Raw genomic sequence first — 27173 nt, 5'->3', positions numbered from 1 at the left:
AATGAAAGGTGACCTTAGGTACTGTCGAAGTGGAAGGTATGGGGAAGGAAGAGGCGAGATGGAAGGATAGAGGAAGTGTGTTCTGGATTTTGGGGCTTAGTAGGTCATGGACTGCATGGCCTTGATGGTCTACAGTTTGTGTAGGGATGAGTTGGGGAGTTTTTATAGCAGAGTATTTTGAATAATGAAGCCTGGAGGTGTTACGCTCGTGAACTAGGATCTCAGCAGCCTGGAAGGGAGAGGTAGTTGCAAGTTTCCTGCTATTTGTCAATTAGGGCTTTGGCTTGCAGCGCTAACAGAGGCTGAGTGGGAAGAATTCCTGCTCCCAGTCCCAGTACCAGTCCCTCCGAGTCTTGCTGATAAGCCAGGCTGGCTGGTTTATGATCAGCAGTGCCCTGGAGCAGTGTGATGCGCAATACCGGGCTGTAAATTTCCACGTAAATCTAAAACACCAAGCTTGAGCATAGCTCAGTTAGTCAAAACAAGCAACCGGGGAGGTGGTAGGGAGTCGGAGGCGAGGAATCTTCAACTCCAGCATCAACACAAATCAAACGGAATACACATGAAATTCGTAGATTTATTATTTAGCAGGAAGGAGGCTCGGAATCTTTGTTCAAAGGCAAACGTGGTCTCCAATAGCTCCATTTGCAGTCAAATTCCCACTCTGTTGCCTGTCCACACCAATAAAGAGAGACGTGACATGACAGCCCTGGAAACATCTCGTGTCGCACAATGCGAGAACTATGAGGTGAAGACTGTTCTTTCAAGACAATGACATGAAAGGGAGTTTGCTTCCCTGTCCTTCTGCGTTTGTTCCATTGCTTCCAAATGTGCTTTGAGACCTGCTCTCTGGATCGTAGCGACCCGAGGTGCTGCACGATCGACCGAGTTGCATATAGAAAAACAATTTAGCAGCAAGAAAACAAATAGCTTGCAGAAAGAGTTGTCTGATTCTGTGGGTGAGCACAGCGATCGTCTAGGCTCCCCACAATTCTCTCTCCACTGTCAACCGTTTCTTAAGAATTCATTTTGGTGTGAAATGGGACGTTCAGAAGGGAGACAGAACTGTAATGTAGGGAGGCAGCACCAAGCAGAAATACAAAAGAGCTTTCCCTTTCCGTTTTCAGCCAGTGTTATAGGCTCAGATGCCTCAAAACCAATTCAAAGCTCCTCACAGCACATTTCAACGTCTCCGAAACCATCTCGTTCATCCAGGATGTGCTCCCAGAAGAAATGCTGTCTTATAATAACATGCTTCATTGCTTTAGCTCACTGACTGGGGGAGGAGGTGAAGGGAGAGGACAGTGCGGGTGTAAACAAAGAGACGTAGCACATTTTCTCAATCCACGACTGTTTGTGGGACGCTGCTGTGTGCAATTGGCTGCCACGTTTCGCCCACAAAATATGCAGGCTATTCGGTTTACAGTATATTCTACGGAGTCCTTTGAGATGTGTAAGGCTGTATATCAAATGCAAGGATTATAATTATTATTATAATTATTATTATTATCTTCAATGCTCTTCTCTGCACAACCACTCGTGCCTGTGGTGCCCCCCCCTTATGATATGGCCACAAGTAAGGTATGAAATACCTCCTTTGAGACCTAAATCAAGCACTGTAAACCATGAGAATGACTTCTGGGTCTCTGGACTCAACTGATTTGGTAAATAAAGAGCAACATCCAGTTTGCTTTCAAGGTTTAGGGTTGACAGATTACAGCCGGAGGGCTAGGGTTGAAGTGTTAGTGTTACAAAGTCGTAGCACCAGAATGTTACAGCGCGGACACAAGCTATTTGGTCCATCAATGCGTGTTAGTGCTGTTCATAGAATCATAGAATCGTACAGCACAAAAAGAGGCCATTCCGCCCATCGAGTTTGTGCCGGCTCTTTGAATGCTGCTCGATATAGGGGACGGATGGAGAAAGAGAAAGAAAAGGAAGAAAGAAAGAAGAAAAGAACGAAAGTAGAAAAAAAGGAGTCAGAAAGAGAATAAATAAGGGAGGAACTCAAATAAATTAGCGCAACACAATATAACACAACGCACCACACAACTGCAATGTCTTTCAGGATTTCCTGCCTTGTTTGCTTTTAGGGAAGAAACTGAGGAACTGTGCAATTACCAAATCACTTGAATTTAAAAGCAATAATTACGGGTCGCGTTTGGTTCCAACATTGTAATTCGCGGCTGTCAGGAAGCATCTTACGAAGGTCAGAACTGAATGCGGGCGAGGACACATAAAGGTACCTTGAGCCGCTCTCAGGCCAATGTGAGCTTCCCCATTCTGACAGATATTTGTTTGTTTCTGTGTGAAATGTTGGCCAAGTCCTACTCTGGAGTCACCATGATTGGGTGAGTTAGACCACCCTGAAAACCCTCTGAGGCAGGTTGACTATCACGCTGAATCCATCACGTCGTGCAATGGGGTATAAATTGACCCCATTTCTACAGAACAATGCTCAGACAGAAAGAACAAAGATGGCTCATAGCTGTTACAGAACCAGTGAAATGCACGTGACGCTGAGTAGTGTAGATTGCTGTGTTGTAACTGCTTACAAGAACTCGACAGCAATTATAATGGAACAGGAGGAGGCCATTCAGCCCCTCGAGCCTGTTCCGTCACTCTATTAGATCATGGCTGATCTGTACCTCAACTCCAATCACCCACCTTTGCCCCATATCCTTTGGTACCCTAACCAAACGGACATTTATCCACCTCAGTCTTTGAGTTGAATGGATCCAGCATCCATAGCCTTCTGGGGGAGAGAGTTCCAGATTTCTCTTACCCGGATGCTCTAAATGCTCTAAATTCACATTTTTTTTCTTCTTTGAGCATTATATATGCTGCTAAACATTACTTTTTCCCCTCTCTCTTAACCTCTCTGGATCTTCAGAATCCCAAATTTCATCATCGTCTTGCTAAGATGACACTGGCAACTAATTATGTGACCTCAAGCAAGAGATTATGACTCGAACGTAGTCAGTTAATCTCGTCGAAACATTTCGGTATTTGTCCAAAAAAACATTTTTTTTTAGAAGGCGGATCACAAAGTATCCAATTAAAAAAGGCCCATCAATCATCGCTTTATTGGCCAGAGAGCATTTATTTTTAACATTTCTGAAGATAATTTGCACTCATCAATGTAACGCATGTCACAAATTGAACTTGATTACATCTTTCACCGTGTCTCTACATCAAGTCAGTCCCAGGTCAGAAGATTGCAAGATAGATACAGATGAAGAAGGTCCCTTTGTACTCATCTTTCCGCAAAGCTCACACTCCCCTTCCAATTACAAAATGTATACGGAAACTGTATCTTAGTTAAATCCTTATCCTGGCGCCAACCATCTCTCTTGATAACCTGTTCCAGTCACATGCCTGGATTCCTGGTTATCGGCAATAGAGTCAAGAGGGGTCAATGTGCTCAATTGGGAATGTGCTGCTCAATTCACATCAATTTGGGATTGGTAACTGCGTGTTGTCTAAACCATGTGCTGATTAGTATTAATATTTCCTAATATCAGCAAACCTGAAAGCAATCATTCTAGGTTTATCTTATCAATCCATTTAACATCTTGTTTTCCTCTACAAGATTCCCCTAGGAGACATCTCTATTTAACCCTGAAGAGCCCTTACTAATCTAGTCATTTCTCATAGCTGTAACACTGGGGTTTGAGCTTTGATAGTGCCTTTTACATACTTCGTTCTGACAACTTGCTTTCGCCCATTTGTCCTCTGAGCAGATTTGGATTGCCAGTTCATTATTTTATCCATTGCCCAGTGTGTGTCAGACACCAGGAAGGCTTACAGTTGTGAAGGCAGATTACAAAATAGGGCATAGTCTTGAAATCAGAACCCAGACAGTTTGAACCACCAGTAAGAACAGAGGCTTGTGCAATGCTCTCCCCCAGAAAGCTGTAGAGATGGAAAGAATACGGGCATTTCAAAGAAACCCTCCCTCTCTATCCTGAACTATAATCAAGTTGCTGAAATTCAACCAGAGTGTGATACATCCGGATCTTATGTGAGTAGGACTGACAGGGCTCTATTCTGGTTTAAAATTGATTGGAAAGGGACGATCTCTGTGAGCAGCAGTGCTCTATGCTGACATATTACTAGTTTACATGGAGCACAGTCACTGGCTTATAAGATACTCTACCGAGTCTGTAATAAGATCTGCAATTGTCTCAAAGACGTTAATCCATCTGATTGATGGTCTCCCAACAAGCAGGACACACTAACCCCTCAAGCTACTGTCTGGATTGGGCAGCAAGTTTATAATAATCCTTACAATTGATAAGAGTTCATATAATGTCAAAACACGTTAAAACAATTACTGTACAATTACTGTAAAGCTCTCTGACATGTTTTGACACAACAGGAGCTATATCATCGACAGTATTAGTAGCGTATTAGTTAGAGCACTCGCCTCACAAGTGAGAGGGCCCGGGTTCGATTCCCGGACAGAGCGAAATCTTAGGCAAGTTTCTTTACTCCGTGCACCTCTGTTTACGGGCGAGGGATGAATAGCCAAGTGGACTTTCAATGGACAGAGAGAGACAGATAGATGAATGATGCGCGAATGGATGGAGAGATGAATGAATGGCAGGGGAGATGGACTGATGGACAGATGAGAAAGAGGACAAAGAGAACAATAATCCAGCCCAGTTCTTCTAGAGGAAAGTTACTACTGCTTTGAAGGAGACAGTCCTATTCGACCCTTTTGACCCTTTAAGTAAGAACCTATACTCTCGCTGTACTCTACCAATCTATATTAATATTGTTGTCTATTGCCTCCCACTGTGAACCTTATTGCTTAATTAAATGCTGGTGAGAGCTCAATGCATTTTAATGAGTCTTTAGATGTTTTGTATCAAATATACACCAACAATTCGACAGTTGTCTAATGAAGATTTTCCCGGGAATAGCTCTTGAACAAATAACATAAGAAAAAACGACAACTCCTAGTTAGCTGGTTTTGTAATGTTCCAGAGATAACATTACCACTAAATGGAATAACAGAGAAACTCTTAGTTGATTAACAAACTTCATCCAGATCCTTACAAAAAAAAACAAAGCCGCTTCAGAAAACAGCTCACAAAATAATAATAAAACAATAATAATCCTTGCATTTGATATAGCGCCTTAATATGTCGTTGAGACGTTTTAAAGCACTTCACAGCACATACTCTAAATTTAATTTGACTGCGTATTTTGTGGCCAAAACGCTGCAGCAACTTGCGCACAGCCAGTGTCCCATGAACTGTTATGAATTTAGGGGATTATTACCCCGGGAAAGCAATCCGCCAATCGACTAACAATCGATTAACTAGCTGCTAGGTAAACAGGGGTGTTTTTTGGAGTAAGGAAACTTGCCTAAGGTTTCACCCCGCCCGGGAATCAAAGCCAAGTCCTCTCGCTGGCGTGGCGAGGGCGAGCGTGCTAGCCACTACTCTCCAGAACGCCACAAAAGAAACTTGCTCTGCTCGGCCGCACATCGAGAATCAGTTCCATTTCTTGAACTTGCTTTGAGCCGTTGGATAGCAAACTGTTTTTTTTTCTTCCCCTTCCACTGGAGAAGCAGCAAGACTAATTTCCAATTCCCTCTCTCTATTTGCTCCCCACTGGCAATTCATCTATCACCAGTGAAATTCTCCACTAGTCCAGGAGAGGTGACAATGCAGGGCTGAGACACCTATTATTAATTCTGCTCCGTGATATACCCGGAGGATCATTAGGGTCAACCTTGCCATGGCTCCTCTGCCTTTCCTGAAAAATAAATTGATGAAATTCACTCAGCTGTGACAGGAAACTCCTCACCACAATCCGCCCTTCGACTTTGCAGCTGGGATTAAGCCCTTAACATCACATGGTGCCTGACTGCCTTTCCAGCAAACACTTCCATTAGTTTGTTCGCTGCTGAATGCAATGAAAACAGAACAACAAAACTTAAGTTAATACCTGGTATCGCTTGACAAAAAAGGAACATGGATGTTGTTTAACTTCTGCAAATAACATAGAGGCCAGGGATTTTTTTTTCACGCAGACAGCCGGTTGTCTGAGGGTTGTTATGCTTTATCGCATGGGCCACTTTGAGAAATCTATACCACCATTTAAAAGGGAATTTGATAAATATTTGAGGGAATGTAATGCTAAAGGGTATATAAAAAGCAGCATGGAACTCAAAAAATAAATAGAGAGCTACAAAGTGAGAGCAATCATCAGCCTAGTGATAATGTGAGAACTTTTATCATAATAATCCTTGCTTTTGATATCTGGTGTTATCACAGCATCAACATGTCTCAAAGACTTCACAAGATTTATTGTAATGTACTTTGTAGGCAGAAGCAGCAGCCAATTTGCATACAGTATCGTCTCAAAAACAGCAGTGAAGCAAATGACTACTTTTATCTGGGGGGGGGGGGGGGTAGCTTTTATCCAGGACACCAGGAGAAAGAAACTCCCTTCTTCTTTTTAAATAGTGTAACGGGATCTTTAACGTCCGCCTGAACAGGCAGACAGGAACTCGGTTTAACGCGTCATCCAAAGATGCCTTCAACATTGCAACACTTCTTCAAACCCTTTGTGAAGCCGGGATTAAGGTCTGCATTAATTTGCACTGTCACTAAAACGTTCAACTTCCTAAAACACGGTGCCGCAGAATAACTTATAGGAATGTCTAACAAATTACTGAATATATTATTCAGAACACTTAATCTTACCAATTAAATCTAGCGGGAAATATTGCAAATTTGACCCCATTATCTAACGTTGAGACAAAACTCATGCCAACTGTTCCGCATCCATCCTTGTCATCTGTTCAGAAAAATCAAACAGCAAATACTTTCTCATTGGGAAAGTTGAATAACTTTCTCTCCCTTTGATTATTTGCACATCCTGCTTACCAGATTCCTCAGCTCCTCCCAACACAAGCTGCAGACCATCCAGAACTCTGCAGCCCGTGTCCTCTCCCTCATTAGGCATCTCGTACTCATCACTCCCAACCTCACTCAGCTCCACTGGCTCCCCATTCCTCAGCCGATCGCATTCAAGGTCCTTGTTCTCACGTTCAGTGGCCTTGACCACCTTATCCTCTGCTATCTCGCACAGACAAACTGCCTCAAATGCCTCCACTCAGCGAGCTCCAGCCTGCTTTGTGACCCCATTTGATCTGTTCCACACCAGTAGGAGAGCTTTCATCCATTCTGCCTCTTCTCTCTAGAACACCTTCCCGGAGTTGCTCTGCCCAGCCCCCTCCCTCTCCACCTTCAGAACCCATCTTAAGGTCTATCCTTTAGATTGCATTTACACACATTTTTTCCACTCCCCCTCTTCCTTTAGTTCCCCCTCCCCTGCCCCCAGCTTGTTCTCCCAGTCAATAGTAGCTTTCAAAAGGGAATTGGATAGGTACTATAAAGGAAACATGTGCAGGGTTATGGTGTAAGAGAGGGTGATTGGATTGTGTTGGATAGCTCTTTCAAAGAGCTGGCACAGGTACGATGGGATGAATGGCCTTCTTGTGTGCTGTAGGATTCTATGATTCTATGATTCAGTCAGCTGTATAAAGCTCTTTGAGATATCCTCCCGATGCGAAAGGCTAAACGTAAATGGTAATTGTAGTTTTAAATTTGCTCTCAATCTATAAAATGTTTGTACAGTCATTGAAGTAAGGTGTAGGATGCTCCTCTGAAGAGTTATTTTATGACTGTGTGTGTGGAACGTGGGCTTTTTTGGCTCATCCTCAATTGTCTACCAATTCTAATGGAATGGGCAGAGTATCAAGAAGACTCCCTTCAAAGGGATGTAATTACCTCTTATTAGCATCATATATTTATATGAATAAGCCATCCATTCCCTACAATCAAAACCAATAGGGAAAATAAAAGATCAATGCCAAATAGCAGCAGGATTTAATCAGCAATACATAGCTGGAGAGGAGAAGACCAATGCTTTCAACAGACAGTAAGGACTTGAGGAGCTCTCTATATGGTTCTCTACTGGCCCCAATTTCCACGCAAGGTAATGAATAATTCCGCTTGAAATTAGTGGCTGAAATATTTGGCTTTGCAATTATTTTCTCCCCGCAATGTTTCAATCTACCATTCCCCTCCCTTACAAAATTAAATCCCTGTTAAATGCCGGGCAAAATAAAATGTCGAGGAGAACTGACAAGCCACAATAGAGTATAATAACAATATTCCTCGCATTTGATAAAGCGCCTTATCACGTCTTCGGGATGTCTCAGAGCGCTTCACAGAATATACTGTAAAGTGGATTGAATGTATGTTTTGTGGGTGAAATACGGGAGCCAATTGCACACAGCAGTGCCCCATAAACAGTCGTGGATTGAGTGAACAAATTAATATTATTTAAAAAAATCTTTTTAAGGGATTTTGAACGGAAAGGCAATCTGCCAATCGATTAACAACCCGGTACTTACTTACTGCTAGGTAAACAGAGGTGTGGATTAAGGAAACTTGCCTAAAGATTAGCCCCACCCAGGAATCGAACCCAGGTCCTCTCACTTGCGAGGCGAGTGCTCTAACCAGGTGCTCCACAGCTCCACAAGCTCGATAGGGGACGTGTATGCATTCTGCTGTAGGAATCGAAAGGGAAGAGGAATATCCTTCGAATTACAGCTAAACGGGTTCGAAATTAGATCATAAAATATTTCTTTACATAAAAAGGTGGCGAGAGCCCAGAATGCATTGGTCAGAAGATGCAAACTGTATTATAATAATCCTTGCATTTGATATAGAGCTATTCGTGTCGTTGAGACGTCTCAAAGCATTTTATTGTATTAAGTATTGGGAGATTTAAAGGGAATGCGATAGATATATGGGAAGTGAGGGATTAAATGATATGAAAAAAAAGCAGGGAATTGAGACTTCAAGATCTGCTGTGATCTCAAACAAAAAAGGCAGAACAATAAAATAGACTGAACAGCCTAATCCTGATTTCTGTTCCTAAGAGATTAATACTTGCGGGTGGAAAACCATCGTTAGAAAGATGGGAGCGGACAGCTCTAATGAGAACTGATCAGAGATAAATTTCACATTCAAGCCTTTGGACATGTATATAATATTCCCTTTCCCTATTTAGTCCTCTGCTACTCGGAATATTTCGTTTAGAAATTTACTCGGCAAAAGGGAGCCTCGCTCCACACGCCTCTGTTTATCTAGCAGTAGGTAGGAACCGTCAAGAAGTGGCGTGCTGAACATTCAGACTAGTCTAGGTGAACCAGGGCTCCAGCCTGCTTCACATCCCCCGCCTTGTCCGCCCCACTATTGGCGGGGGTTCCTTCAGCCTGGCTTCCCTCCACCCTCTGGAACTCCATCCCTCAGTGACTCCCCCTCGCCCCCTCCTCCCTTGCCTCCATCAAGACCCATCTCAAGCCCCTCCTCTTTGACCGCGCCTTCGGTCACCCTCCTACCCCTACCCTCCCCGCCCTTCACCCCTCCTGATCCCAACCACCAGCTCGGGTGCGTATATCCCTGACTGCCCAGAGCCTTGGGACGTCCTCCTGACGTGATCCTCGCCGCAAATGTAATTTGTTGATGTTATGGGTTTTAAAAAATCAATGTTTTGTTTCCAGTTTTTTNCTCGATTGAATTTTGCTTGATTTATGGCACAAATCAAGAAATATTCAATCGATAACATTTATTTTGTTGGCCGACTGGAAAGGTTGGGCCACCACTGCCCTAAATCAAGGGTGCAGTTTAAATGCAAGTTGTTGTTGTCTTTTAAGCAAAACCTGCTTGGTGTGTGCCCTGTTACTTACACCTCGAGCGTCTCTGTGGTCAACGAGTGACACGAAAAGCACTTGATTTCACTGGCAATGAAACATCACGACAAAATTCCTGGGTTGTGGTTTTTGCAATAGATCCATGCTGGCAACTGTGGCTGATAATATCTCTACAATCCTCCCCAGTGCATCTCTCTGGCTTACTTCTGAGTGCACATATGGTTTCCCAGGGGGAGTCCAGGGCTCCTTGTGAGGAAACCTGTCACCGTGGCAGCTGTGCGAGCTTATAATTCTTCCTTTCCTCAAAATAAAGATCCAAATAACATTAAGTGCTTCCAACAAGTGAACTGAAAATTGTTAGTGGGAACACAGGGCTGCTGTTGATTTGTCCTGATGCTCATTGAGATGTTTGGCAAAGGCAGAGATAGTAATGGGAAATAGGGAGGATAGTGCGCAAATGGAATAGAATTCTTCCTAATTAAATGTAAGTCTGAAGATATCTGCTATACAGGCTATTGAACCCAAAGTACTGGTGCTTGCTGTTCATAAAATAATTGGCTGCCGCATTTCGCCCACTAAATACTCAGTCAATCCACTTCACAATACATTTTGTGAAGCGCTTTGAGATGTCTCAACAATGTGATAAGGCTTTACAATTTACACACACATGGCGTGTAGCATAATGGTTAGAGCGCTCACCTAAGCAAGCGAGAAGATCCGGGTTCGATACTCGGGCAGGGCTAAACCTTGAGCAAGTTTCCTTGCTTCACACGCCTCTGTTTACCTAGCGGTAAGTAGGAACCCGGTTGTTAGTTGATTAGCGGATCACTTTCTGGGGATTTCGCCCACAAACTATACAGTCAGTTCACTTGACATTCTGTGACGCACTTTGAGACGTGGTAAGTCACAATGTCAAATGCAAGGATTATTATTATAACGTTATTACTGTATTATTATGAGTTGAGCCATTGGGGAACCTACATTCTTCTCTTGGAATTAAGTGAAGCCAAAGCAGCCCAAGGGATGTGGATAAAAGCCACTACCATTTGGATCTGTACACTGTTGGAATATAATTGGGATTTTGGCTGGGAAGAATGCAAATTAATGCATTTTCCTTTTCCTTTCCCTACCTGAATGATCTACCACCTCCTCTTTGGAGCAAATCATCAGTGTGATTAAAAACCTAATTTCATAGACCAACACTTTTTAAATCATCTTCATCTGTTATAATTAGTGCCGTTCAATTTCAGATCTCAATTTACCTTGGCTTTGCAGGATTTATACGGTAATTTCCAGTTAATTTCATTGATCCAGCCAATTTTTTTTCCCCCAACACTGGGCTAAAATCATTAACTGAACACGCAATAGCGCCAGCATGGAGCCATCAGGGGAATAAAAATAGCAGATCTTCATCAAATTACTTCACCCTTTGTTGAGCAGAAATCATCCTCGGTTCCTCCATTCCTTTCCGCCCCCCTCTCCCAACCCAGCCCCAGCTCCTGTTAAATATAGACTCAGCTCCGTGAAAGGGTGGTGGAAGCAGATTCGATAGTAGCTGTCAAAAGGGAATTGGATAGGTAATAGAAAGGAAACATTTGCAGGGCTACGGGGTAAGAACCGGGGAGTGGGAATAGTCGGAAGCTCTTACAAAGAGCTGGCGCAGGGATGATGGGCTGAATAGCCTCCGTCTGTGCTGCAAGACTCTGTGGTTCTATGAACTATTTTCTGTGGACAGGAGCTGCCTGTCACAGCCAAACAATGCTGCACAGGACTGGTCCCGGCTTGGGATCACCTTAAAGTTATTACTGTGCCAAGGATAGTGCAGGTTTCTCTGCTCTTCAGCTAAGCAAGACATATTTATTACAAGGGCAAAGCTTTAGTTCACAATCCAGACAATCCGAACTGAGGTCAGGAAGCATTTCCTTAAACAGAACAGAACAGAAGGTGTATCTCCCCAGCAAAGGAGGCCAGGACCTTCACAGCTGATGTCCTCTGCAAGGGAACACTCTGCCCCAGAAAGCTGTAGAGATGGAATCAATAATGATGTTTAATAGATGGACGGACAGAGACTTGGTTAGGAGAGGAATTAAGGCAGTTGGCAAAATGGCACGGTATTTGAGGATTAAAAGGACTGTCAAGATCTAATAAACTGGTGGAACAGACATGATGGGCTGAATGGCCTCCTCCTGTTCCTGTTTTCTGAAGTTGCTACATATTAAACCCCAAGTCTCTAGTCTCACCACATAATTGAAGTTCGTATCGAGATTAGTCCCTCTCACCTTCTGAGAACAGATATGGTAGGTGCTGATTCCACTGTAACAGCTTTGGCCAAGAATAGACTCAGTTAAGCAGATGTTCAAACACCATTGAGTTCATAGATTCACACCAGAGATTCATGGAATATTTCAGCTCAGAAACCATCGTTCAACACACCACGTCTGAATCAGTATTTTTTCCTCTTCATGAGACATCTGGTCCAATTCCATTCTCCTGATCTTTTCCCCAACTCTTTGACATCCTGGCTCCTCAAATATTCATCTAATTCCCTTTCGAACCAATTGATAGGAATTTCTCCCAGTGCCCCAGTTGACAATTTCCATTGGATATTGCTGAGCGCAACTTGGGCTGCTATTTTAGTCATCCACTTTGCCATATAATAATATATTAATCCTTGCAATTGATGTAGCAACTTATGCTGTTGAGACGTCTCTTTATGCTTTGTAGAAAATACTGTCAAGTGGAGTGACTGTGTACTTTGTGGGCAAAACGCGGCAGCCAATTGCATATCCTATGAAGCACTTTCAGATGTCCTCCCGATGTAAAACGCCAAACATACGGGCTCTGTTTCAAATAATATGTGTGGCAGCGGATTAGACACTGTTACCATTGACTGGGTAATCTCCCCTTTAATTGCGAGACATTTTATTTCAGACACTGCCGTTATGCCCAGTTGGTAGATCATTTTCACACACGCGTGTTAATTTTCACTTGGCTCATATAATTGGCTCTGAGATGTGACATGTCCTGAGCAAAATGTTGCCTTAACCCTGTTACCAAAGTAGGAGTCCCAATCATCACCTGTAGCAGTTAAGAGTGGACAGGATGAATGCAAGTTCCACTTTTCACAATCACCCTTTCCAGAGAAATTGGCAAAGATTTTTCTTTTTCCAAAAACTCAGATAAAAAAAGATGGGCCAGCATAAATAATATTGCTCCGTCGCTTCAATTCCGCTGCTACATCAAATATTGAAATGCTTCGGCACCGCTCTAATGTAAGTGCTGGCGCTCTAAACACTAGATTGCAAGTGAGCTTTCAAAATCCACTATCTTCCACAGATAGTAAGTGTCAGTAATTCTCTGACAGTGCATTCTTATTGGGAACTCATGAATCCCATGAATTTCAAATGTGCGGAATTTGGAAATCCTCCAGAGAACAAGTGGGGACCATAGGAAGGATCTCTCAATGTATCTCCCCAGCAAAGGAGGACAGGGCCTTCGCAACTGATGTCCTCTGCAAGGGATGCCTTTTGGAAATACTAAGGGCTGAACCAATTCATGTTATCCCTCTTCCAAGACCAGACTGAGGATGATTACCGGAAAAGAAGAAATAAGTCATTCAGAATTCCTTGGTCAGTTTTAAATCCAGATTCCCACATTTTTGTATCTTGCCTTTCAAGTCGGAAGGATGTCCCAAGTCAATGAACCCAGGTAATATGGTGGAATTGCCTTAGAATGGTCCATGCATCCACTAAGCCAGGTTGGCATCTAAATACAACAAGATCAACATTCAATTGAATAAAAATGGCGAAACAATTTCAACTGAAGATATAGCCTTCTCGTGTTCTTATATGAGCAGTTGACAGAGAGGAAAAATAACTAAAGGGCCTTTTATTTGATCTGCCATTTCCTTGTGACAGGTTCAGAGACGGTTTGAGTCTAACTCAACTGAAGGAGTTAATCGTTTTCAAAGTAAATTATTTAGCAGAACACAGACGTGATGTGTTGAGAGAAGGCAAATGCAGGTTCTTTACTTTGCTATGATTAAACCATCAAGGTATACTAACAAACACAGACTGAGCAGCTCATTTATGACCATTTCCATTGATTCCGATCTCATGAGCAGCTCTGGCAAATAATTATATCTTATCAAAGCTGCAGGCAACGCAGATCCTCACAGCTGAGTAGGCAGAACATCAATATATTTGTACAAGAGTAATGTAAGGTATTACAAAGGATAACAAAAATAAAATTAGCACATGAATAAAATATTCTCTTGATTTATTAATAATGCCTCATGGAAAAAAAATGTTAACTTATTTTTTTTTCAAGAGTAGGATATGGTCAGAACTTCTCACCCTACAAACTGACCTAATGGAGAGCACCAAACAATTAACGATTGAGACGATTGCCTCAACATTTAAGATTGTGCAGAAATTAGGAAAACAGTCTTAAGTTCACTCTTAATTTGAAGATTTTGAGCTGTTCCTTTCAAGTGGAGTCCCGTAGTGTAGTGTTAGCACGTTCGCCTCGCAAGCGAAATGTCCCGGGTTTAATTCTCATTCGGGATGTTAGTCGATTGGCAGAAAGCTTTCCGGGAGTAATAATTCCTAAAAAAAAAGATAAATAATTTGGTGAATCAATCCACGACTGTTTGGGAGACACTGCAGTGCTCAATTGGCTGCCGCATTTCGCCCACAAAATACAGTGAAGCTAATTTACAATATACTCTGTGAAGCACTTTGAGGCATCTCAACAACGTGATAAGGCGCTATCTCAAATACAAGAATTATTAATAGTAGTATTATTGACTGTGTATTCTGCGGCAGGAACCCAGCAGCCAACTGCGCACAGCAAATGTCCCACAAACATTCGTGGATGAAGTGGCCAATTATTTTTTAAGGGATTATTACACCCAGGAAACAATTTGCCAATTGTTTTCATACTTTCCAGCATCCGGGTTCCCAGTTCCAGCTCGGTAAATAGAGGTGTGTGAAGTAAGGAAACTTGCCGAAGATTTATGGAAGATTTTCAACAAGGTGTCAAAATAGGATGAGTTTCTCCCTGGTTGGGTGCTGAAGCTGACACGGATTTTATTACTGCAGTATATAAAGCCAGAGGACTCTGAGCTCTGCAGTATTTCACAGTTCCCTGCTGTTTTTCGAGGGCATTTGACTCCAAAGAGAGAAACACTTCTCTCATTTTTTTGTGGTTGTGAGATTAATTTGATCTCCAGTATCAAATTGTGATGACCTGAGGTAGAGCAAGAACTGCTGATGAGGTGGAGGTCACACACCAGAGCGAAAACAACACAATGTGCACTGTTTATCTCCGAACTGATTGTACAATGCTGTCCTTAAAACAATAATCAGGCTTATTAACATCATCTTCTCGCATCATCTCTCATCTCTCGCTGCTGGACACCATTCTCCAATTCAGAAATGAATCTCTCTCTCTACTTTAATAATAATAATAATCGTTTCATTTGACGTAGCGGCTTATCACATCATTCAACCGTCTCAAAGCTCTTCACAGAATACACTGTCAAGTGGATTCACTGTGTTTTTTGAGGGCGAAACACGGCAGCCAATTGAGCACGGCAGTGTTCCACAGACAGTCGCGGATTGAGTGACGACATTTCTTTTTGAAGGGATTATTATTTCAGGAAAAGTGATCCGCCAATCGACAAACAGCTTTACTACTTACTGCTAGGTTAACAAAGGTGTGCGGAGTGTGGAAACTTGCCTAACGTTTCACCCTGCCCGGAAATCCAACCCAGGTTCTCGCGCTTGCGAGGCGAGTGCTCTGACCAATTACACTACAGGACTCCACCAATCCACAAGAACAGCAAACAAAACAAACCTGACGATAGTTTAGAAAATCACAACGCCTTAATTGCCACGAGCACATCAGATTCATATTAGGGTCGGGACCAACTAATCTGATTGGCAATTTGAATATATAATCAATTATTGAAACGACTAATTGAATATTGGAATACATTAAACTATCATAAAAATGAGCACCTCCTGGTTAAATGTCTATTTGATGGCTCATGAACCAAAATGTTGTCAAGCTGAATCAACCTCCTGGATTTCCTCAGTATTCATTACAGCTCCAATTACTCTGCTAATCACTGAGGATCAGAACAGATTGGAGTCTCATTCTGCGATTTGAATATCGCGACCTCACCTCAAAGAAATGTAACCCGGCAAAGATTCTGAACCAAACCTAGACCTACCCCACTGAAATATTACAACTCGTTTGATGTGCTAATTACGAAGTGCTGCTAATTTTGCCAATTTACGGTCCTTCAGATGAGCTGTTGAATGCGGTCCACCTGCCTGTTCAGGTGGGAGTTAAAGAACCTGTGGCACTATTTAAGAGAAGGGAGGTGTCCTGGCTAACAATCCCCCAAATAAAATTGGACATGGCTGTTTGTGGGACATCACGATGCGCAAATTGGCTGCCGCATCAGTCTCAATTTACACTGACAAAGCACTTTAAAGAAAATCCTCTAAAGCAATTTGAGATGTTTCAAAGACAAGGCTATGTATCAAAAGCAAGGATCGCAACGAATATTGTATGTGTCCAATCTAATGGTATTCGTTAATAAACCCTATCAGTTTGATCAATTAACATTTTACGCATGAGAGGCTAAATTGGTGCCGGTCTTCGCTGGCTTAGGGAAGGGAAAATCAGCAAGAATTCCTGCTCCTGGTCCATCGATAAGACCTTCCTCTAATTCTGTGTGTACGTGTGTGTGTGTGCGCTTGTGTGTGTGTGTGTGTGTGTGCGCGTGCGCGGCAGATGGGTGGGGGAGAAGTCAGGCTTGGCTGTGATGCCCTCGACACGGGCGATTAGAAACTAGAGAAGTAATTATAACTTATGTTTAGAAAAGATGTTTCTGAAATCACTAAACTAATAACCGAGGAAAAACATTAGCAGCTGTTTAAGAAGCCGAATATTTTCAAAGAATTCACATATTTTTCAGTTTAATCATTTAGTCGCACACCCCTCAATAATGTTATATCTCCATAAATAATTATAATGATTTGTTCGCTCAATCTGTGACTGTTTGTGGGAATAACTGCTGCGTTTTGCCCCAAAAATACATAGTCAATCTATTTTACAGTATATTCTGTGAAGTGCTTTGAGACATCTCAACAACATGATAATGTGAAGATTATTATTATTAGATCGTGGCTGATCTGTACCTCACCTCCATTTACCCACCGTTTCTATGTATACCCTCGATATCCTTACACAACAAATGTCTATCAACCTCATTCTTGAAATGCAAATGCAAGAATTATTGTTATTATTATTAGCAAAGTCACAGTCAGTAGAACAAGATTTTCTGCAAGTGATCAAATTGGCTCAGCGTTTTATTCTGACACTATTCAAACCACATGTCTAAATTCAATAGGTCCTCACAAGATTAAATGTGATCTTTCCATACTTAAAAAGACAGCTTCTCTCACTATGGCTCAGCAGATTTAATACAATGTCAATAGTGGTTGTCAAGCATGAATAATAATAATAACTTTCAGGTATATATAGCACCTTTCACAAAGCTTTTCACCAAATATAATTGATTTGAAATGAAGTGGATGTTGTTACACTTATAAACACGGCATAAACACCCCTAAGCATCGATGCATTGAGCAGCCAATTAATTTGAAATTTGGGGTAAATTTGGGATTGTAGTTTAATGTAAATCAGGATAATTGCGAGAGGGACTTTATGACGACAAAGGAAACCGTTCATGTCTCCCTTGATCACAAGGCCGACAGAATCTAAGTTAATAACACAAACAACAAATGGGATGATCGTTAGGAAATAAATATTAAATGCCAAATGTTTGAGTGTCAGACTGACTCAGTTATTAGCGCTCTCGCTTCTGAATCAGAAGCTCGTGGGTTGAAGCTCTGCATCGGGACTTTGAACTCACGCAGTCTCGGCTGACATTCCAGTGCAGAGCTGGGGGAAACGCTGCATTATCAGAGGTGCCGTCCTTCGAATGAGACGATAAACAGAGCTCTCCCGTGTTCCTTCTGACAAAATGTGCACCTTTACCAACTGAACCAAGCTGACACCTACAGGAGTGCAGGAGTCAAAACTCTTTAAGCCGAGGAGAGAGATGGGAGGCAATTAATGAAAAAAAAAGGTAGCTCCGTACAATTATACTTAGGTCAGAGAACGTGGCTTAATACAAATACATCTGTGTTCTCTTTCCTCACCAGTCCAGACAGACTTTAAGCTTCCCCCACCTCTCCCTTGGGATCAACTTTAGCATCTTGCCCTGGCTTTAACCGGCTCCAAAATTAGGATTGTATTTGAGATGCGGAATGCTCTGAAATGCTAAATAAATGGCGCAAGTATGGAACGCGACGGAATTTTTCCTCAAGAGTGATTTTGGCTCATAGACGGGCTGTGTTGAGAAAGCAGCATTTCTGAGTTGATAGACTCATCCCTCCTGGATTTGATCCCAGTGAATGTAAGGCAGACTGAGACGTCCATTTTGTCTCACGCACCCACCCCATCTCTCACTTTAACACTTCCTTTTTGTATTATATTCCAGAGCTTGGAATCCCCCCTCCCTCCCTCAACTTCAGTGCAATGCATTTTCATTCGGAACCCATTCAATGGCTTTAGCCGCACTCTATAAATAATCCCTCTGAGCCCTGTAACTAATGCACCTTCACTACAGCACAGTCCAGCCATTAACCACACTAACATTCATTTACGCACTTGCACAAATACCTTGAGTCAGTTGCACAGCTCTTTGCTGCTTCTGCGCTGGCTCGATATGGGTTCAGTGAGTTCAGATGCCGATCGGAATGACGTCCTTCTCTAAAGGACACACTGCTCCGAATAATTCCATTCAAGAGCTCTCGGGCACCAGTCTTTAACAGCTAACTTGTTACCCAAAAAATCCTATTTGTCACTTCCCCAGTGCCTTGTCCCTTACCTCAATGCCCTACCTGCCATTACCTCCAGGCAGCTTTAACCACACTCCCCCCCCCCACTCCCCCTTTAAAATTAATAAATAATAACCAGCTTGGTTATTTACCCAGGGGTACTATTAAGCTATGTGGGACATCTTTCCGACATGAAAGGCGCGATATAAATGTAAATTTGTATTGCATTATAACTGATAACTCTACACATTTGCCTAGAAAATAAACAGTCACTGCCCCTTAAAGTAAATCATGTGAAGCATCTTGAGACATCCTCCTGACTTGAAAAGCTCTGTATCAAATGCGAGGATTATTATTTATTATTATTATTATTATTATTCTCCTGAATTAGAGTTTAGTCCAAAGAAAGTATAGAAACACAACAAGCAAACATCCAAAGTGTCGGGATAAAAATAACAGAGGGAAAATTAACAAGTTGATTTCTTCTTTTGCTTAATTGTTGGACATGTCAATGATGATCTCCCGCATGCAACAACAAACAAAACCTCTCAAAATTGCAATCACTTTTAATGAGGAGATTGTTACTGTGCAATATCAGTGACCCAGTCTGGGGATTGAGTGATTTTCTGAAGGGAGGAGAGTGGGGAAGGGTTTGATAGAGAAAACAATCTCCATAGCAACGTGGACATCAGGCATTGGTGCCTGGATACCGTTAATTAGTCTTTTGCATCGTTGTTAGTTTCTCAAAGTGTTGGAATTTGTGAGGATTTGATCAATTAAACTGTTAACCCTTTTCAATCCAGATCATTGGGGAGTCCTGTAGCTCAGTGGTTAGAGCACTCGCTTTGCAAGTGAGAGACCTGAGTTCAATTCCAGGCAGAGGGCGAAACCTTGGGCAAGTTTCCTTACTCCACACAGAGCCTAATAATAATCCCTCCAAAACCAAAAACAATAATAAATTGGTCATTTTCAATCCATGACTGTTTGTGGGGCATTGCTGTGCGCCATTGGCTGCCGCGTTCGCCCACAAATATACAGTCAATTCACTTTGCAGTGTGTTCTGTGAAGCGCTTTGGGACGTCGAGAAGACGTGAAAAGCGCTATATCAAATGCAAGGACTATTATTATTATTATCATAATTTTTTTTGCAGTCAGCCGAGTGGCTAACACACGAGGAAACCCATCACCGTGTTTAAGAGTATCCAAACCAAACTGAGGTTTCCATGACCCTCACCTAAACATGTAAAGCGATAGATTGTTGGAATGGGATGCGCACTCTCTCCTTGGAGAGATGCATCTTGCTTACCTAATACCCTAGAATATGTGTAGGGGTAACTGCTGGAGTCTAATTAGCTAAAATCACATAGCTTGCCAATCTGTCTGGCAAGCTTTCCCACTGTTTAACCAGCTAAGACCACCCTACACATTAGGGAATTGGCTAGCAGGATTAACAGGAGCGGAGTGGGATGACCATTAAGACATCCTACTGTTCACAGCCTTTTGAGCGAAGGCTTTGAGCGTGAGTCTCTGTGAGTTGTTGGTGTTCTGCCATGGTCTGGGGTGTGATAGTCTGTGCCAGGAAGTGTTCAAAGCAGATCTCAAAAAGGTTCCTAAATCAAACAGTACAGATTTATGCAGCAGAATAAAAATAAACATAAACACTGCCTGGCTCAGTTGGTAGCACTTTTCTTTCTCTGTCATAAGGCTGTGGGTCCAAGCCTCATATCGGACTTTTGAGCTCAAAGTCTCGGCTGACACTCCAATCGGGTGTTGGAGGTGCTGTCCTTTGGACAAGACATTAAATAGAGGCCCCACCTGCCTATTCAGTTTGGCATTGAATATTTCCGTGGCACTATTTGAAAAGAGAAGGAAGTTTCTCTCTCCCAGTGCCTTGGCCAACAATCATCCAGATAACATTGGTCAGTCACTTCACGGCTGTTTGTGGGACAAACTGGCTGCTGTGTTAATGGTAATCGCACTCGTCAGTAAATTCTGTGAAGCACTTTGAGACGTTTTGACATGGTGGCATATGGTTGCATCAAACACAAGGATTATTTTTATTATTAGCAATTACTGGGTCAGCAAAACTAAATTTGTCTTTGGGACTTTGTCAGCCAAGATATACGAGCGCTTACATCATGTTCTTTATTTAGACATTGTTCCTGCATTGACGCTCAGAGCTGTATCAGATAGTGTTATTCCGATTTGTAAAATACATCAGTATCTTTCACTGAATGTATTGGGAACATATTGGGAGTCCCATAGCATAGTGGTTAGGGCTCTCGTCTCGCAAGTGAGAGGACCTGAGTTAGATTCCCGGGCGGGTCGAGAGTTTGGTAAGTTCCTTTACTCCACACACCCGCCTCTGTTTACCGAGCAGTGGTAGGAATCAGGTTGTTAGTTGATTAGCAGTTCGCTTTCCGTCACTCAGTCCACTGCTGTTTGTGGGGACGCTGCTGCCACATTTCGCCCACAAAATACACAGTCAATCCACTTTATATCGTATTCTGTAAAGTGTTTTGAAACATCTCAACGGTGTGATAAGGTGCTATATCAAATGCAAGGATTACTACTATTATTAATAATATATTTTTGAAACTTATTTACTTGTGTTTTGCTGTCTAAATTGCAATGTTTTCAGAACCTGAAAAATTGCAGGGAAGGAGATTGAAACCTCTATCACTGCATTCCTCCCTCCACTCCCTTTGGCACTCGGTTGACATTTGCAAATCAACAGTTCACTCTTCAGTGTGCATCGCAAATTAGGCCTCCCTGACAACTGTCAACCAATTTCAGCACGATAATAATCCTTGTCATCAAAATCAAATCAAAATACTCAAATCGCTTCACAGGGTTGTTATTGTGAAGTGCAGCGAATTCAATTAATTGAAACCTGTGCCGCCCATATCCTCACCCGAACCAAACTCGACAACCCCATCACCCCAGTCCTTGCCAGGCTCCACCGGTTCCCTATCGCAGAACAGGTCGATCACAAGATCCTCACACTCACCTACAAATTACTTTGTACCCGGCACCTCTCTTACCCCATTGTCGAAGGTGAAAATAGCAATGCAACTTGCGCACCGCTCAGTCGCACAAACAGTCAAGACGTGAACGATCGGTTTCATCAGAAGTTTTGGACACCAGGAGAAATTCCCTCCTCTTTGTGAATACTACCTGCTATTTTTAAACATCCATCTGAACAGGCAGACGGGATTTTGGTTTAACATTACATCCATGCCTTCCCCAAAAGGAATATGTTTCCCTTGTCCTAGATTTCAGCACTTTTTCGGAAGACTTTTGCCCGAATTTCCCTGTTTCAAGATATATTCCTGGTAGCGTCCCTATGGAAATCTTTAATCCCCTTATCGTTTGTATGCATACTACTTAATGTGTCTCTGTATTTTATGTTAATTAATTCTCATTCTGACATTAATATTCCATCAGCGATGCTTATTGCTGTTCGGTGTCAAAACAACAAACAAAAGAGCCATTAGTTATGTGCAGAATTTGTTGCTCTTGTTGCAAGCAGTGAGCTCCAGCTATGTGATTGCATTAGCTGAAATCTCATTTCATACATCACTCTATTGAGAGAGCAATCTGCTTAGTTAAGCTGCTGAATGCTTGAATCCTGAGTCCCAGCTTTCCTGGATTTTTTTTTGTATAAAACCCACTGAGTGGATGTTTAGCTCAGAAAGGTAAATGAGGTCTCCTTGGAGCTGAACTGGTTGCGAGGCGGAATGCTTGGCAGTGGAAGATTGGAATTGAGTCAAATTGGAGGTCACAATGCGGCTCATTTCATCTCACCCTCTAGCATCTTCCCATCGCAGTACCATACTACTTCTTAAATAGGCCTATTGGCTTTTATTATTATTATTATTATTATTATTACCTCTCTGCCCCACCCTTAGGAACTCCATCCCACAGTCGCAGGTTTCGCCCGCAAAATACACACTTCACAGTATAGTCTGTGAAGTGCTTTCAGGCGTTGCATCGAATTGGAGGATTAATATTATTACTATCAGCTTGATTTCAGTGGCTTCGTTTCGGCAGCTTTCGGACGTGGTGTCCCTTGGACTGGGCGAGCCCCAGACAGAGAAGTGGGCAAAAACCCATTGAAAACCAAAAGTGGTTAAAGCTTACATATTACCCCTGGAGTAAATTACACGCTGAGATTCCTGCGGCCTTTCAGAGGCTCTGCAGCGGGTTAGCAGAAGAATCTCGCCGCGATGTCCAAGGTATTGGATTTGCCTGCGTCTCAATATTCCTCCTCGTGCATCGGCACACGCTGCACCGCTAGGAAAGGCTTCAGAGCACTTCATTGTTTCCACTGCCGTTAAGTTGTCAAAACATTTTTTTGCCGCATTAGTAAATCGCTGTTTTGATTACAGAATTTACGAGGAAAATTGATACAAATTTTTTTATCACCCAGTAGTTACAGGCAAGATACTGTTCCCATAATAACACTGATTGTTTTACGTTGGAATATATTAACTCTATTGCACTAACTCCATTACCGGCTCTGCTCTTGAAAGGACCTACAAATTTAGGTTTAATGCAGTAGGTGCACAACTGCATTTGCAACTGAAGTACACAGAATTATTTTCCCGACGCACATGACCTTGTGGTTAATTATTATAATAATAATAATCTTTGGATTTGATATATTGCCTTTTCACGTCATCGAGACAGCTCAAAGTGCTTCAAAGGATAGACTGTAAAGTGGATTGGCTGTATATTATTTTCGTGGGTGGAATTATGCGAGTTGCACAAACTATGTGTAATTGCTCGGTCTATTAATAATAATAATAATAATAATCGTTGCATTTTGAAATGTTTCCAACAAATGTTTCAAAGCCCTTGACCGGATTTTTATTGTAAAGTGTAGAGACTGTGAATTTTGTTGGCGAATGAGGCAGCTTGCGCACAGTTTGCACGCAGCAGTGTCCCACAAACAGTCATGAAGTGAATGACCAATTTTATCAGGACACTGGGAGAAATTGCCTTCTGTTTTTGAATAATGTTGTTGTTGTTTTGCTGTGTAATCGCATGAGCTCTTCACCTGAACAGACAGACCGGACTCAGGTTTAACGTCTCAGCCGAAGCACGGCACCTCTGACGGCAATGTGGCACTCGTCCAGCACTGGACTGGAACATCAGCCTAGACTATGAGTTCAAAGGCCCTGACATGTTGTTTGAACCCATAACCTTCCAACCTCAGGGCGAGAGTCTACCAACTGATTTGGGCTGACGCTTTGTAATGAGGTTTAACATCACACACACAGACACACACCACACACACACACACAGAGAAGGAGGTGAGATGCTTAAAGAATAAAGTACAGTAACCCCCTTAGAGACAAATATATGTGGAGCATTGCCTTGTTCATTAATAAAAGTCAGCTTCCACGCACTTGCTGGTCCCCAGAGACTATTTATTTCAAGAAAAGGGTCTAAATGTTGCAAGGTGAGAAATGCTTTGCATAAACACTTCGCTTGTATCTGAACGGCAGAATTATGATACATGCATCGTTGCTTTGCATACTCTATGGGCTAAATGGAAGGATCAATTTTCAATTGCTGGTCATGTAGCCGCGCTCACATACATACATCGTTCAATCATCACACTACAGTGGCTTAACATTAATAGCGGTGGTATTATCATGTAACACTGAAGCAAAATAAAAATCAATGAGCACATTGACTTTATCACACTGTTATGCATTATTCAGTGTGAGTTTTTCATGAATTTAAAGAGTTTTCAGCTTAGAGATGCGTAGGGAGAAGAGAGAGATATAACCCAAGCCCACAACCTCTAGTATTTTGCAGTCAATTCTCTATTTTAAGGGCTTTGTAATTAGCTGCGGAAAGCGTAGCCAAAAATAATTCATTATTAACACAGGATTGTGCAGGGCAAGATTGATGCCATTTCTGTTCTGAGTCGGAGAGGTTTAAATCATCAAAGAGCCATCAAAGACCGAACCGTCTGACTGTGACAGATGAACCAGCTCACGCTCGCTCTCACCCCTTTCTTTATTCTGTACGGACATCTTTAGAAAGATGGTCTGGTGGATAAAAGACAAGAGGCTAGCCTTGGTTGTCTAGGCACGTTAATCAAGAAAATAATAACCTTTTGATGGACGTCTGTGTCAGACGTCCACTGGTCTGCAGGTTAGTTCCTATGTGACATTGTATTTATCCGCTTTCAACTAGTATACTTTCAGCCACTACGCCCCGAAACCCTGGAAGACTCTTAATCTTTCCGTCCATCTTGCCCCCCTCTCCTCCTTCCCCATCTTTAGGTCGCGCCTGAAGATCTTCCCCTTCGCCCGTACCTACGGTCACCTCCTCCTTCCCACTCTGATCCGATTATTATGGTAACAACACATCACCAGTGGGGTAACACTAACTTGCTGCATGCCACAGCGCTATTCAGTGACTCAGATAATAGTAATAATAATAATTACTAGTATTCTAAATAATATTCCTTGCGTTTGATGTAGCGCCTAATCACGATGCTGAGACTCAAAGTGCTTCACAGAATATATTGTAAAGTGGATCGAACTATTTTGTGGGCGAAACGTGGCAGCCAATAGTGCAAAGCGATGTCCCACATATGTCATGGATTGAAGGACCCAAATTTTTTTTAAGGTATTATTAGCTCTGGAAAGCCCTCCACCAAGCAACTAACAACCGGGTCTACTTACTGCTGGTAAACAAAGGTGAGTGTGTGTGTGTGTGTGGAGTTAGGAAACTTGCCTAAGGTTTCGGCCCCCACCTGGGAATCGAACCCGGTTCCTCTTGTTTGCGAGGAGAGTGCTCTAATCACTATGCTACGAGCCACTACTTTTGTTCTCATGCTTCCTGAATACCGATCCTACCATCCTCTCATTGTAGACATCTTTCAAAAACATTTCAAGGAGCAAGCAGCGCAAATCTCAAGTGCAGCAGGGCAAATTAAACGGAAACGTAGCCATACAGATCAACCGGAAAATAAAAAGGCAAATTACGAATAAAAAAAAGGAAGATTTACATGGCTTGTAACAAGAAAGGAATTGTGACTATTGGGCTGAATACAAGATACTTAAGGAGACTAGGCGAGAGATTTGTGTTGCATTGACAGACATTATGAGTGACTCAAGCATTGCTGGTGAAGTCTCCAATTGAGTGGAACCGAGGAAATATGGCTTCCATATTCAAGAAACCTGATAGAATCATATCTAGCAGCTCTGGACAAGATTTCAATAATTGGGAAATTCAACAAATCAATCATGCGAAAGAAGATCAAAAATTGCCCCGCATAAAATAATCTAATAAATGACAGGCAATATGGGTTCAGAGAGGTTAGACCTCATTTGACCAACTTTTTAGGCTTTTTGTGGAGGTCACATCTCACTATTGATTTGAGGGAAGCCATTTGACATGATGTATCCAGACTTCTAAAAGACATCTATAATAGTGATAATAATCCCTGCATTTGATATAGCTCCTTATCACGCCATTGAGACATCTCAAAGCGCTTCACTTATTATATTGTAAAATGTATTGACTGTTGTGAATGTGCATTCTGTGGGCGAAACGCAGCAGCGAATTACGCACAGCCGTGTCCCACAAACAGCCAAGGATTGAGCGCACACATTTTTTGGGGGAGGGGGGAGGGATTATTACCCATGGAAAGCAATCCGCCAATCAATTAATAACTGGGTTCCTGCTTACTGCTTGGTAAACCGAGGGGTGTGGAATATGGAAAGTGGCCTAAGGTTTCGCCCTGCTCGGGAATCGAACCTGGGTCCTCTCGCTTGCATTTGACAGAGTACCACTGGAGACTGCTTCACAAATACACGACAATAGGCTGCTGGACTCATGTGAAAGACAACTTTTTTGATGGGAAGATAGGAGGGTGGGTAACCTGGAATGAGAAGGCCTTTTTCATCTGAACCCATCTTGTGATCTTGGGTGAATGCAAGGCCTTTGCTCATTCCAGATGCTCTGTTGGGTGGTAGGAATGAAAATTGCAGCACTTGCTTTGAAAGGAACAGAGGAATATTCCTGAACTCTTCCTTTGATTATTTTTTCCGATATCAGGGACTGGCGAAGCAGGAACTTTCTGCGGAGAGTTGAGAGTAATGGGTGGAGCTCAATACATCTGGCACCTGGAAGAGAAGATCATATAAAAAGAAAAGAAAAAGAAAAAAGCAGAAGGCAGGGAGATTGAAAACACGGTCGAAGAGGAGGCTCTTGAGGTAGGTCTTGAAGGTGGCGAAGGAGGGGGCGAGATGGAGGGCCTGCGGGACGGAGTTCCAATGGGGTGGGTGGCAGAAGGCCCGCCCGCCGATAGTGGGGTGAGCGAGGCGGGGGATGTGAAGCAGGCCAGAGCCCGCTGAGCAGAGGGAGCGTACAGGATGGTAGGGACTTGAAAGCATGCCCTTCTCTGGCTCAGAGACAAGAGTGCTACCAATTGAGCCAGGCTGACAGGTATACTCTATATCACTTATAACAAAATATGA

The 27173-nt window shown here is 42.5% G+C and overlaps 1 protein-coding gene and 1 long non-coding RNA gene across 2 annotated transcripts in view; one reads left to right on the top strand and one right to left on the bottom strand.

The window, feature by feature from the left end:
• The window catches only part of LOC103180278 (opioid-binding protein/cell adhesion molecule homolog), a 546144-nt gene that overhangs the window by 290015 nt on the left and 228956 nt on the right, over positions 1–27173 (bottom strand). The gene's annotated exons all lie outside the window — the stretch shown is intronic.
• LOC103180279 lies at positions 20983–26885 on the top strand. The gene is made up of 3 exons (XR_006085773.1): positions 20983–21002; positions 25318–25388; positions 26752–26885. It is a non-coding gene; the product is annotated as an uncharacterized LOC103180279 (long non-coding RNA).

The sequence above is a fragment of the Callorhinchus milii genome, unplaced genomic scaffold (genome assembly GCF_018977255.1).
Source record: "Callorhinchus milii isolate IMCB2004 unplaced genomic scaffold, IMCB_Cmil_1.0 Scaffold25, whole genome shotgun sequence".
NCBI classification, from domain to species: Eukaryota; Metazoa; Chordata; class Chondrichthyes; order Chimaeriformes; family Callorhinchidae; genus Callorhinchus; species Callorhinchus milii.
Note: the sequence above shows the minus strand (reverse complement) of the source record. Positions and strands in the feature narration are given on the sequence as shown.